A 14,627-nucleotide genomic window follows, 5' to 3' on the forward strand; every position below is an offset into this window, starting at 1 on the left:
TTATTCATTTTGAATGTATGTAGAGACAAAGATGAAGAACCGAGATGCGGAACTGCTCTACTATTTCTAAAACTTTCCCCCTCCCCGCCTCGCGGGTGGAGACTGGGGTTGGAACCAAAGTTAACAACAAGGCAACTTAAGTGCTCTACTGGGTGATACACAAACTGCCCACTTTTCTCAATTTTTAAGAACTTCCCATAGTCTTGAATACTCACATTGTCTCCAGGCATGTCACTCATCTGACTTCCTTATCTTTCACTGACCCTGCTGGGGAGCCAGCAAAATGGTTCTGCATGTCACAGGCTTTCATGCCTGAGGCTCTGAAGTCCCTGGTTCAATTATCAGCTCCACCATAACCTGGAGCTGAGCAGTACTATGTTTTTTCTCTTTTTCTTTCTCTCTCATTAAAAATATAAATTACATATTTATATTTTTAGGGTCCAGGCAGTGGCACACCTGGTTGAGCGCATATGTTACAGTGCACAATGACCCAGGTTCAAGCCTCTGGTCTCTGCCTGAGGTGAGGAAAGCTTCAAGAGCAGTGAAGCGGGGCTGCAGGTGCCTCTCTGTCTCTCGCCTTCTCCATCTACCCCTCCTAGATTTCTCTCTGCCCTGTCCAATAATAAGTAAATAGTCTGTTAAAAAACATATATATGCACTTTAATTTCTTTTTTTTAAATATATTTTTTAAAATATTTATTTGATTTATTTATTCCCTTTTGTTGCCCTTGTTTTATTGTTGTAGTTATTATTGTTGTTGTCGTTGTTGGATAGGACAGAGAGAAATGGAGAGAGGAGGGGAAGACAGAGAGGAGGAGAGAAAGACAGACACCTGCAGACCTGCTTCACCGCCTGTGAAGCGACTCCCCTGCAGGTGGGGAGCCGGGGGCTCGAACCGGGATCCTTATGCTGGTCCTTGTGCTTTGCGCCACCTGCGCTTAACCCGCTGTGCTACCGCCCGACTCCCTTGCACTTTAATTTCTAATATTAAATTGTATGCTAATCCCAAGACACATGCACAAGCTATGATTATATAGCTATATAATTGGTAAGTCAAAATATGGAACCAACTTAAAACAGACAACTAGATAACCATGTTAGAATGGGGCATGGCTGGTAATGCACACAGCTGACACTGCTCTTACCATACACAGGGACCTGGGTTTGAGCCCCTGCTCCACACCAGCAAGAAGAATGTTTAATGAGTGGTGAAGTACGTTTAAAAGTCCACCTCTCTCTTTTTTCTCTTTTTTTAAATTCCCCCCCCCCCCAAGATAATTGCTGGGGCTCAGTGCCTGTACTACAACTCCACTGTTCCTGGAGGCTATTTTTTCCTTTTGTTGCCCTTGTTGTTTATCTTTGTTGTAGTTATTATTATTGTTATTTCTGTCATTGTTGTTGGACAGGACAAAGAGAAATTGAGAGGAGAAGACAGACAGGGGGAGAGAAACACAGACACATGCAAACCTGCTTCATCCCCTTGTAAAGTGACCCCTCTGTAGCTTTGGAGTGGGTGGCACCAATGTGGATTCCTAAACTGGTCCATGAACTTCCTACCATGGGCTCTTAACCCACTACACCCGTCCCCTTCCCTTTTTTCTTCCCACTCACCTCTTAATTTATTTCTGTTCTAACACATAAAACAGAAAAATAATGACCATTACTCATTCTACCACACCACTGATAAATTTGTTGATAATAAATAATAATAATAATAATAATAATAATAATAATAATAATAATAATTTCAGGTATATAGTTATAGAAAAATATTTTCTAATTTAAAAAAGAGATAGCACCATGTCCTTTTGGACAAGGAATATAGAAAACTGAAACAAATGAACTTGGAAAAAAGTGAAAGAAACAGCAGCAGCCAAGCTAAGTTCTAAGATTTTGTGAAAACTATGGTTGTTCCTCCTGTGGACAGCAGTACAGAACTTTGGCAATAGATTTGGTGTCACATCATGGCTGTGCATCTTATAATCTTATAAAGCATTACTAAATCCCTAATACAAATGTTAAAAAAGATATTTAGTTATAACTATCATTTTCCTCCTTTATGCCTCTGGTCTTTTTAAAACAGTTTTCACAGTTTTAACTCAGGAAGACTAAGTGCCATTGCAAAGCAGAATAAATTTAAACCTGTAAGTTATAAAAATGAAAACAACAAAAAATAACTACATATCATACTCAATCAGAAAATACCTTGGGAAGGAAAAAAGACATGCACAGAGCCAGAGCAATCTCTACTTATACTAATATGAAAACAGAAAAGAGAAGCATGAAAAGTTGTTTGTGGCTACTAGTGATTTTACAACTGCGTAGTATCAGACACGACTTAGGCTCTGAGAGAGGAAAGAAAGCACACGTCTTCTGCCCACCAGAAGCCACAATTCAAGTGTAAACAAGCATAATGTTAGCAACATTCAAGCAGCAGTGATTCTAAAGAGTTACTGATGAGCTTCAAACCAATGGCAGTCATGATGCTGACAGTACCATGACGAAAGGAATTCTAGTGGGTCTGAAAAGAGAAGAGTACCAATCCTCCTTTAAAGAACACTTAGACTTTGATGAAAGCATAATAAAGGGAGGAAAAGCACAGGTGTCACAATGAGTTCCGTGAAGCTTTCCTGACATGGTAAACTAACCTCCAAACCCAGCTTCAGCTCACAACAGCTACATGGCAGCACTCAGGGCTGCTCCTTGCTCCTTCAGGTCCCTGCACCAAACCTTGGTGCTACAAGTCCATTTTGCAAACACAATTGCAGCGACTGGGAGGCATCATAGTGGTTATACAAAAGGTTTTCATGCCTGAGGCTCTGGAGTCCCAGTGGAACCTCTGGCATGACTACAAGCAAAGCTTAGTGGTGCTCTGGTTGTTTTTAAAAGCAGAATTACTGTGACCCAGGAGGGAGCTCAGAAGTCAGAAAGCAGGACCTGCAAGCATAGGATCCTGAATTTGGTTCCAGCACTGAATGTGCCAGAATGATGCTCTGGTATGTTCTCTTGAGAAGAATTTGACACAAAGAAGTCACTGTTCCAGCAGGTATAGAGAGCACATTGGTTCTGCAAAAAGACTCTCACACCTGACACTCCAAAGTCCCAGGCTCAGCAGCTCATACCACCATAAAATGAGCCAGAGTTGAGCAGTGCTCTGGTAAAACAAACAAACAAACAAATAATAGAGACAGAGAGAAGGAGGGAGGAATAATAAAGAAAAGGGAATTTATAATAAAGAAAAGCAATGTTCAATATCTAGAAAACTGAATTTTCACTAATTTGTAAAGAGCAGCTATGCCTATAACTGGCATCTAAAGTCAACCTATCCTCATTCCAAGACACTGTTTTGCAAATGCTACCTGTGAAAAACAGTTTAAAATAATGTGGAAAATGAACCCTTTAACACACATAGTTCACCAAGTAGAGCAGGCTGCCCAGAATTGGGCCCTGGCCCTACATGGGAAGAGAATGGACCAGGAGAAGTTTGAATGTAGTCAGTACACCATCTGTCTCTCTTCACCTCTCTTGTCCCTCTGTCTGAATGAAAAAGCAGCCTAGAAATGGTGAAATCAAGCATACAGGAGGTCCTAGATCCACAAGGTTAATAATGCTTGAAGTATAAATGCAGTTCAATTCCACTTAACTAGAGAGGGATATTCACTGATGGAATGAAAAACCATAAATGTAAATAAAGCCCTCACACTTCAGGATTATGCAGTACATAAAACAATCTTAAATGTTTCTTAGAACACTGAGTTCCTTAGCGAAAACTTCTCATACAACTATGTGTATGTGTATATATACAGATACACACTTCCTTACAAGCTGAGATTCATTCATGATGCTACCTAATCAAGGATGGTTTTTGTATTGCTACAGCCTTTGAATATTTCCTATGACTAATAGCACTAAGTTAATACTTTAAATTCTTGGAGATAAAATAATTCTAGCAGAGACACCAGATGTACTGCAAAACCTTTCTAGAAGGGATTTCAGAAGAGTATTAATCCTTACTGTGTTAGGGCATTCATAGTCCAGACTAAATGGAGTTTTCTCATGTGTGCTAGGAATGGTATTCTAATCTTTTTTTTAAAATTAATTTTATTTATTTTTTGAGAGCAATGCAGAGAGACACACACACACACACAGAGAAACACCAGAGCACTGCTCAGCTCTGGCTTATGGTGGCTTGGCAGATTGAACCTGGGACTTAGGAGCCTCAGGCATGAGATTCTGTTTGCATAAACATTATGCTCTCTCCCCCACCCTGTATTATTAACTTTAAGAGAAAGGAAACAACAGTAATTCACTCCCTGGCCCATTTTGGAAAAGGTTGTTACCCACTAGATGATGAGACAAGGACCGGCAGAGTAACTGAATTCCAGCCAAAGCCAAATGGGCAAAATCTAAAACACATGAGGTATTTGTAAAATTAAGAACAATACATTTGGGGAAATAAAAATAAATGACTGAGAGGCTATTACTATGCACTATATACTGATCTAAAAACTGTATTCTACATAACTTCAGTTTAATCCTAACAATACATAAGTGAGCCACCTGAATTAGGAAAGTAACATCTGTCCATAAAATCTAGTTTAAATTAAGGACAGTAGAAGTGCTTTGTGTGGAAAACTAGAGTTTAGTGCTTAGACCCCAGAGTCTGCAGATGGGGTGCAGGGGGTTCAGTGGACTCTGGTGGAAGATAAGGTGTTGCAACACATTTTGAAAAAGGGAAGATATCAATTTCTGAAACACTGGTTTATGAATCTACCTCAACTCAAAACAGCCTATTGTTAATCTTCAAAATTCCTTTCCGTTTTTTTTTTTCTACTTGGGAAAGAATGATTTAAAAATAGTAGTTATCAAGTGGGCACAATTTCTCCCCGTCTCTGACAGTCACCTGCACACTGACTCCACAGCCATCTTAGCCTTTCTGCCACCCTTGGGCAGCGTGGGTATCTGCAGCACCCACTCTTCCTCTTCCTGTTACAGCACAAGGCCTGGTCTTGTTGCAGCAGGCCAAGCCTAGTCTAAATTCTGCCATGTATCTGGCTTTTTCTTGCTAATTTTTTTTAAATGAAGGGAAAGGGCATTTAAAAATATAATTATTGGTTTATTCCCTTTTGTTGCCCTTTTTGTTTTATTGTTGTAGTTAATGTTGATGTTATTGTGGGATACAACAGAGAGAAATGGAGAGAGGAGGGGAAGACAGAGAGGGGGAGAGAAAGATAGACACCGGCAGAATTGCTTCACTGACTGTGAAGAGACTCCCCTGCAGGTGGGGAGCCAGGGCCTTGAACCTCTTCCTTATTTCTTAAGATCCATCTATAAGTGAGATTGCCAAATACTCATCTTTCTCCTTCCAACAAATGGTACTAAACATGGCCACCTGAAGTTCCATACAGTAGGACGCAAGAGGATGATTTCTCCATCTACAATGGGTGAGTAGACTTCCCTTGTGTATATGGACCACAAGCATTTAAAACACTCCCGTCTGTTAACCTTTGGGGTTGCTCCTGGATTTGGACCCACCTGTGCACTCATCACTTTGGAGACCTCTTTGTCTCCTTTTGCATGGCAGTTTTTTAATTCCTCTGTTTATTTCCTTTCTGTGTGTGCCTAAGTTGGGCGTGTGTGTGTGTGTGTGTGTGTGTGTGTGTGTGTGTATGTGTATTTCCCACAACTAGAAGGCATTGCTGTCTCAACTTACCTGACACCAACATTTCATTCAAATGCTTCTAATGTAACACTGACTCTGACTGGCCCGCTCTGGGCTCCCAATGTGGGAAAGGGCCCACAGTCCCTCTGTGACACTGTGTCTATCTGTCTGTAATCACAAGGCCAGCACTGCCACCTGGTCTCTCTTTAGTGGGGATCAGTCAGATTCCTCTCTTTGACATCAAATGGGCCAGATTGTTCCTTAGTTCTCATTTCTTTTGTTTTCTTTATACTTTCCTTCTCTTCCCTCCTTCATGTCTCTCTCCCTCTCCCTCTCTCTCTTCCTCTCTCTCTATATATATATTTGTAAACTGCCACATGTATTTATGACCAGAAAGCACCTCATCAATACCCTTTGCTACCTTGTGTGAGTTGAGTAACTGTTGCAAAGTTACCAGTCACCAGCAGACTCTCCCAAGTGTTCAGACTGGTCAGCACAGGCAATGTAGACAGGTTGTTTATAGTGACTTCTCAAATGAAATTGAACAGCCAAGGTTTTAACACAATGGTTCCCTTAATATTCTGTGATGTCTGAATTTGATCCACTGTGGGAGCCTGGTCTTGTCGGTCCTCTAGCTACAGCCTGAGCCTTTCACAAACAGGAGGTGATGAACACCTTGCTGCTTTCAGAAATTCCAAAAGGGACCAGGGTGAATCTGGGATAACAGAGAGCACATGTTCCCCAGCATGAAGACTGAGTACGAATCCCTGGGCCCTTTACAAGGGGAAGTGTGAGGATTTATGATATGTATACATTTCACTTTCTTGCACTCTGGTCTGGTAAGAGACACAGTGCACAGAGACAGAGTCCTGTGTGAGACAGGCTCCAGAGACAAAGAGGAGGAGCCACTATCTACCTACAGCCACTGAAAAATAAGCGCCCTCCCTAGCAGTGAGCTGGGTCTGATTTCAAAACAAGAAGTGTCCCCACGTTGGACTGTGGGTGGGTCTTGGGCCCTGCCTATACCACCCCCTCACCCCTACAGGTGGCTTTCAATGTCAGGAGCCACATCAGGATGGCAGTCATGGGCCCAGAGGGGACACTTGCAGAATGGCTGGGGTTCACCAGTGCTTCCTGCTGGTTCCTACTCAGTGTCTGGGCCTAAGGACACACTGACCTGGGGTCTCCTCAGAGGTCTGCTCCAGATGGCAGGGCTCTACAATGATGGAGACAGAAGTGGAGTCTTGTGGTCCCCGGCGCAGCAGCTCAGTAGTTGGCAGCTCACTCATTTCCTATCCAGAGTCTTGTTGATGCCCTACAGGGAGAACAGTCAACATGCAGACTCAGGCTTAAGAATGGTACCAATCAGGCCAACTAACCTTGAGCTAGTGCCCACATGGTGCCTTAGGTCCTCCCTCTGGGCCTCAGGATGGAGCCACTGTATCTGTGGGAGGATCACTGCACTCAGCCAGGGAAACCCTACAGAAAGCAGGTGCCCAGGCATAGAAATTGCTGAGTCCATGGGAGCAGGCTTCACAGGTTCCCTTGCTTAGAATGCAGACATCCCTTGGTACAGGGTGCAATAGGAACTTTATATTCCGTGATGTCTGGGGTTACATTGCACTGGGTTTGTCTTTCTTCCAGTAGAGGAGGGAGATAGATCAAAAATAACAAGAGGCTGGGAGCTGGGGCACCAGGCTGAGTGCACACATGACCATGTGCAAGGATCTGGGTTTGAGTCCAAGTTCCCAACATGCTTAGAGATGAAACACGCTGCAGATGTCTATCATTCTCTATTCTCTCTTTTTCCCTCCAATATATCTTTATTCAATAAAATAGAAAAAAAAGGGAAAATGACTGACAGGACCAGTGAATTCATGGTGCCAGTAAGCAGCTCCACTGAATTACAGGATAGCAGAGAGAGAGGAAGAAAGATAGGGAGAGGTAGAGGGAGAGAGAGAAAAGCAGCAACATAGCACTGACACTTATTTCCATCATGTGGTGAGACTTGAGCTTGAACCTGGATCTGGCACAGGAAAAGCAGGCGACTGCTGTACGAGGACTCTTCTCTTGGGCCCATTAGTAACTTCTGCTAGGATCCTGTCTGAGAACACTCCTGCTTATTCATGCCAAATACCATTGAGATCTTTATTTCTATGGTAGATTATTTGTCAGTTCTGACACTAAATGTGTCCTTCTTTAGAAAAGATTTGATTTACTATTTCTTGTGAATAAAGATAAGAGATATTGAGAGGAGAGATAGGGGGTAGAGAGATAGACAGGAGCCTGTAGTTCTGTTTCACTGTCCATCAAGGTTCCCTGTTGCAGGTGGGGGCTGGGGACTTGAACCTGGATGCTAGTGCACTGTAATCTGTGCGCTCTACCAGATATGCCACTGCCTGTGCCCTGACATTGCCCTTCTAAACTGTGCCTTTACAGAGATCTGTTAAGGAGTCAAACAAATGAAGGTAGGAACACTGATGGCTGCTGTGATTAAATAACTGCAATGGATTGTGTGGAATTGCTCTGCTCACTATACTGACACATGAGGTCAGTCTAATAGACTTTAAATGTTTCTTTTCTTTTATTATTTACTTAACTGCTATGGTCTTGTGACCCACTAGTTCCAGAAGACCTTCTCTTTTGAATCCTTTAAAAAGAGATAAGGTGGCCGGGCGCTAGTGCAGCAGGTTAAGTGCACATGGTGTGAAGCTCTAGGACTGGCCTAAGGATTCCGGTTGGAGCCCCTAAGTGGAGAAGCAGGTCTGAAGGTGTATGTCTTTCTCTGCCCTCTCTCTCTTCCTCTCCTCACTAGATTTCTCTCTGTCTTGTCTAACAACAATGATAGCAATAACAAAAACTATTATAATAACAATAAAGAACAAGGGCAACAAAAGAGGAAAATAGCCTCCAGGAGCAGTGGATTCATAGTGCAGGGCACAGAGCCCCAGCAATAGCCCTAGAGGCAGAGAAAGAGAGAGAGAGACAGAGGTTTTGAGATAGAGATCCAGGCTCACTGCAAGCCTCCACTGATCATGGAGTCTCCCCTCTGTGCTGTTTGAGCTGATCTGATGTGCACCTGGGGTGTGAACCTGGGGCTTCCTACACAATAAAATGAGCTTTGCTGTGGGAGCTCTGTGCCAATCCTTGAATGTCCTTCTCCTTGTCAGGGCTACAAAGGAACAGCAGGCACCTTGCTCTATGCTCCCATCCCACTGCTCCTCCCAGCCCATGGAGTCACCAAAGAGAGGACGCAGGGGACTGAAAACCCAGAAGCCAAGTACAAAGCCAGAGCTGACACAGGGAGTAACTGTACATAAAAACAGTGGCTAGTACTTCATGCTTAGGATTGCTTTCCCTTGCCATTCCCAAAATAGAGAAAGACACTTTGCTGTGGTGTGGATTTGAGTTTTAAAAATGTGGTTCATTTCTTTTTCTTATTTTTCCCTAAAATGTTTTCTTAAAGACGTTTTAAAATATTTATTTATTTCCTATTTGTTGTCCTTGTTGTTTTATGTTGTAGTAGTTATTATTGTTGTCATTGTTGGATAGGACACAGAAATGGAGAGAGGAGGGCAAATCAGAGAGGGGGAGAGAAAGACAGACACCTGCAGACCTGCTTCGCCACCTGTGAAGTGACTCCTCTGCAGGTGGGACAGTTCATTTCTTAATGAGAGAAAGAGAGAGAGTAGAGAAAGGAGGAGGAGGAGAAGGAAAGAGAGGAGCAGAGTGTCACTATGGATGGGCACTGAGGATGCTGCACTAAGCAGCTCACAGTCCTCTGACAGTGCTCTAGCTCGCAGTCTGGGAAATGGAGCTCATTTCTGAGGTATAGAGAGGAAAGTCTCTTTGCATTCTGATCTTCTTGAGAATTTAACTTGGACTGTAAATGCACATCACTAAGAGGGCTGGGAACTCAGTCTGAGAAACACCAAGTGCATGTGTTCAGCACATGAACACCTGAGCCTGGACACAAGCCTCTCATATGTTCAAATGCTGAGGACATTATGCCATGGAACCAGGGTTCAAGAAATACTTCTGTGTAGACTCAGAGGTGTGACCTCATTAGAAAGGAGTCTCAGAAATTCAAGGTCCTTTTTTGTAAAGAAATACACTAGCAAGGGCAACCAAAAGGAATAAATAAATAAATGCATAGACTAGCAGAATCCCATACTGAAAATAAAAAGCTGTGAGGAAAAGAGAGTGTAATCTGTATTTCTATAAACATCAAGAAAGAAAGACATGATTAGTGAAGTAAAAAAAATAAATCGATTAACATTTTTTTTCCTTTTCCTCGTTTTTTTTTTTTTTGTCTCCAGGGTTATTTATTGCTTGGGCTTAATAAGAATCCACTATTTCTGGCGGCCTATTCTTTCATTTTATTGGATAATACAGAAATTGAGAGTGGAGAGAGAGGGAGAACGATGGACACACCTGCAGACCAGCTTCCACTCTTGTGAAGCGACCCCCCTGAGGTGGGGAGTGGGATAAACCTTGATTCTTGCATGGGTCCTTGTGCTGACTACTATGTGTGCTTAACTGGGTACACCGCCAGCCCCCTCAACATATATATTTTTAAATTTTTATGATCTTTATTTATTTATTGATGGCAGAAAGACAGCCAAAAATTGAGAGGGAAGGGGGTAATAGGGAGGGAGACACCTGCAGCACAGCTTCACCACTCATGAAGCTTTCCTCCTGTAGGTGGGGACTAGGGGCTTGAACCTGTGTCCTTTAGCATTGTAACATGTGCTCTCAAATGGGTGTGCCACCACCCAGCCTCTCTCTCAAAACATTTTTTCAAGACAGCACTTCTTGGTGAAAAAAATAGAGAGAAGACTTCACCTCTCTGGCTAACAACACCATCAAGCATGGCTAGAGGTGCAGGTCTGAGGCTGTTTTTTTTTTCTTTTTTTTTTTCCTGAGAACATGTAGCAGAAAATGTGGAAAGGGGATGAAAAAGACACTGGGAACAGGTGAGTTTGGGACAGGGGTATTGATGCCTTTACATTGTGCAATGCCTGTTTTCTATTTTCATTATTTTAAAGAAGCATTTTACCTAAAAAAAATTACACTGTGATGACAAAATGAATAGAAAGACCCAACAACTATATTGTTCCCAAGATTTACAAATTGGTATATTCTTCAATGTATTAAAGAAAACTTTTAGGAAGTCAGGTTTGACTTTTGTGCCACAATAAGGGCTGGTCAGGATGTATGAAATGTGTAAAGACAATTAAGCTTAATACAACTGCTATTGAGAGAGTTTTGAACTGCTATTTTAAATCTAACCATCCCAACTTAGAATATCTTGACACTCACCCATCAATGTGTCTGGAGTCTCATTTTCCTTAGAAGTCAGACACATCTGATGCTGTGCATGAACCTTGAATTAAAAAAAAACAAAACTGGAGTTACAACCCACCTTTCACAAGATCTACTTGAAGAAAACTTGTCTTTAGATTCCCTAAGGTTCACAAAGAATGAATCAACTAAAAATATAAATTCTCTTAGCTCCACAGACTTGACTATTGGAGAGTAAACATTGCTGATTTCAGTAACTCTTTAACTGAATGCATAAGAACAATATATGTTTTAAAACACTAATGTCAACACTTGTATTTCTTCTTGCAGTGTGACTGTTTCCTTGTAAATGAGAGATATATATTCTAGCAAATTCAGCTCTTTGCAAATCAAATTTAAATACAGATCATAGTTTCAAATATTCTCTTGCAAGAAAATATATTGTATCCACATAGCAGTCAAAGTGCTCCTTAATGTAGGGGCGAGGAGTAAACACCTTGAAAGTGTGAGCAACTTTCAAGAGTAGAGACCAACTCTCAAATGATAAAAAATTCATGTTAACTAGGCAAAAAACTGAGGTAGTAATTACTAGGCAGAGGGTCCCAGGACAGGCAGGGAGTAGGGAAGAGGACATCTCCTTGGATGGAGAGAGGGGAGAGAGTTTAGGGAATCATCCCAGCCAGATGGGTGCTGGGTATGCTGTCTCTCTGTCTCTCTGTCCCTGCCTTTGCCTCTGTCTCCATATATATAAAATCAGGCATGTCATAAAAATATTGTAAAAGATAAATATAGCTCTGTGCATGATCTAAAGAAATGCTTTTCTGAAAAGACCGATAGAAGTATTAATCTGGGTCTATATGAGAAATAGTCTCATTATTAGTAAGGTACACCAAAGTCATTATAGGCAAATACTGGGGGCTGGTGGTACACAGTGGGTAAAGCACACATGGCTCAAAGCACAAGGACTGGTATAAAGATCCCAGTTTGAGCCCCCAGAACCTCACCTGTATATGTGGGGGGTCACTTCACAAACAGTGAAGCAGGTCTGCAGGTGTCTTTCTCTCCCCCTCTATTCTTCCAGTCCTCTTTCAGATTTTCTTGTCTTATCCAACAACAACAGCTATAACAATAACAATAACAACAACAACAACAAGGGCAATGAAATGTGAAAAATAGCTTCCAGGAGCAGTGGATTTGTAGCGCTGTCACCAAGCCCCAGTGATAACTTTGGAGGCAAAAAAAAAAAAAAAAAAAAAAACACCCATAAGGTATACATGACCTTCAGAGACAAGCACATACTCAGTGCATATAGAAAGGGAAAAGAGAGGAGTTGGGTGGTAGCGCAGCGGGCTTCTCGGCCATGGCATAAAAGGCAATGATCCCGGTTTGAGCTGCTGGCTTCCCACCTGTAGGGGAGTTGCTTCACAAGCAGTGAAGCAGGTCTGTAGGTGTCTATCTTTCCTCCCCTCTCTGTCATCCCCTCTTCTCTCCATTTCTCTCTGTCCTATCCAACAACGAAGACATTAGTAACAACAACAATAATGACTACAACAATAAAACAAGGGAAACAAAATGGAATAAAAATAAATAAATAATTTAAAAAAAAGGGCAACGGGGAGCTGGGTAGTACTACAGCAGGTTAAGCAATGTGGCGCAAAATGCAAGGACCTGCTGAAGGATCCCAGTTCGAGCCCCCAACTCCCTGCCTGTAGGGGAGTCGCTTCACAGGCGGTGAAGCACAACTCCAGGTGTCTTTCCCCGTCTGTTCCCCTCCTCTGTTTCTCTCTGTCCTGTATAACAATGATGACATCAATACTAATAACTACAACAACAATAAAAAAGAGCAACCAAAGGGAAAATATAAAAAAATTAATAAAAACAAAAGGGAAAAGAAACACTGAAATGCCCAGCAGCATATGGCTTGCGGGCATCTCTTGGGGATACTGACACATATTATGAGGCAAGTCACTGCAATGAAGATGTAACTGGGGCAACGCAGGGCCGTCTCGCTGTACTGCGGTGCACTGCAGCACCCAGGCTACTACAGACCCGCACAGATGGGGGACACTGAGCTGCACCCAGGGCCAGCATGGACGGGCTCTGCAGTATCACCAGGGCCACACGCATCTGCATGAACAGGGATTGCTGCCAGGTGGCTTCTTGCTGATACAGGGGGAGAAGTTCTGCTCATCCAACAGGGTTCCCAGGGCCTGGGAGTTCCTGGTAATGCCCTGGAATCCCGACCAGGGGACTCGCCCATCAGCAAGGACACCTGTGAACAAGACATTGAGCTTTGGGAGGAGCAGAGGAGGAGGTTCCTGTCTGCTCAGTAGAGGCTTGGAGAGAATGGAGGACAGCTAAATATGGGGCCTGGGGCAGGTCCACTTCCTACTGAGGCTCAGTAGGACAGACAGGAAGGGACAGCAAACTCCTATTTAATACAACAGGGGATTCTCCGACATCAACATGGGAATATTTGTTTATAGATGAGTTGATACATGCATCCTGGTTTTCCTACCTGAGACCCAAGATTTCTAAAATGGAACCCATATATAGTCCCTTACAAAGGCTTTCGGCAAGAACGCTCTATTCCTTGATGGAATAGAGCCTTTGTGCAATCTTACAATAGTGACTCCAGAACAGACAGTCAGAAAAGGAGTCTCATCCCGAGAAGGACTGTCAGGCTCAGCTGTATTGTTAATTACAGATAGACATGCCCTGGTGTAGACTCTGATTTTCTGTGACTGATGACAATAGATGGTCTATTTTATTTTTGGGGGGCGGGGCAAATGGAGATGATTAAACAAGTTAATTTAATGCAACCTCATCCTTCACCATCTGTTAAGGCAAGATTCAAATACAGTTTCCTCAGGTTTCAGTGAAGTAAGAATATTATTGACAACAACAACAACAAGAACAAAAAGCTGAACTATATGTTAATAAAGTAAGAGTCAACTTGCTAAAAGGTATGTTATATGATTTTCATTCTTGGTGTAAGATCTTTTTTCTCAAAACAGAGACAGAAAAACAGAGGGGCGAAGAGACAGACAAATAGACAGACAGAGAAAGAGATGGTGCCAAAGCTTTTTTCAATGTGGAGGGTCTAGGCTTGTGGCTTTGTCATACAAAAGCAAGGTAGTGCTTTATCTAAGAGAGCAAAATCTGATCAAATCATTTTTTTCTGTAGTAGGAATATCAGAAGTATAACAGAATCATGGGGGAATATGAAGCTGGAGAATTAAAAAAAAATTTGTCCTGACCATCAACATCCAGTCAATATATGGGAAGTAAGTCAGTGCAGTGAGGTCAGAGCCACATTCTAGCTGAGTCAAGACCACTTCAGCCCAGGCTGGTCTCAGAGTCCCTTTCACCCCCCCAATACTCTCTGTGCATGGGAGTTCCCCACTACAAGTATGGATTGACAGGCCTGGCACTGCATCTGCTCCCAGGGTGGCCAGGATACTGGACACACACTGGGGTGGGGAAGGCCTCTTCCCAGGCCCTAAAGGTCCTGCTCTAATGACAGAACAATGCACCTACAGAGAAGCTCATGCAAGACAGGATCTGGGCATCTGGAATAAAAGCCACCTCTAGCCTGTGGACAACATGAGACCCAGGGAGTCATTTCATCTGGGAATCAAAGTCAGCACTGATAATTTTG

General features: G+C 42.6%; 1 long non-coding RNA gene across 2 annotated transcripts in view; it reads right to left on the minus strand.

Annotated features, from left to right (window-relative positions):
* Nucleotides 1–6,845: 6,845 nt before the first annotated feature.
* The window catches only part of LOC132537018 (uncharacterized), a 47,147-nt gene continuing 39,365 nt past the window's right edge, over nt 6,846–14,627 (minus strand). Inside the window, exons 5-6 of one of the 2 annotated variants that reach the window (XR_009548532.1) lie at nt 10,985–11,048; nt 6,846–6,977 (exon numbers count right to left, since the gene is read on the minus strand). This is a non-coding gene — a long non-coding RNA (uncharacterized LOC132537018). The remainder of the gene's footprint in view (nt 6,978–10,984; nt 11,049–14,627) is intronic. The other variant, XR_009548533.1, reaches the window with a different exon arrangement.

The sequence above is a fragment of the Erinaceus europaeus genome, chromosome 2, assembly GCF_950295315.1.
Source record: "Erinaceus europaeus chromosome 2, mEriEur2.1, whole genome shotgun sequence".
In the NCBI taxonomy this organism is placed as follows: domain Eukaryota; kingdom Metazoa; phylum Chordata; class Mammalia; order Eulipotyphla; family Erinaceidae; genus Erinaceus; species Erinaceus europaeus.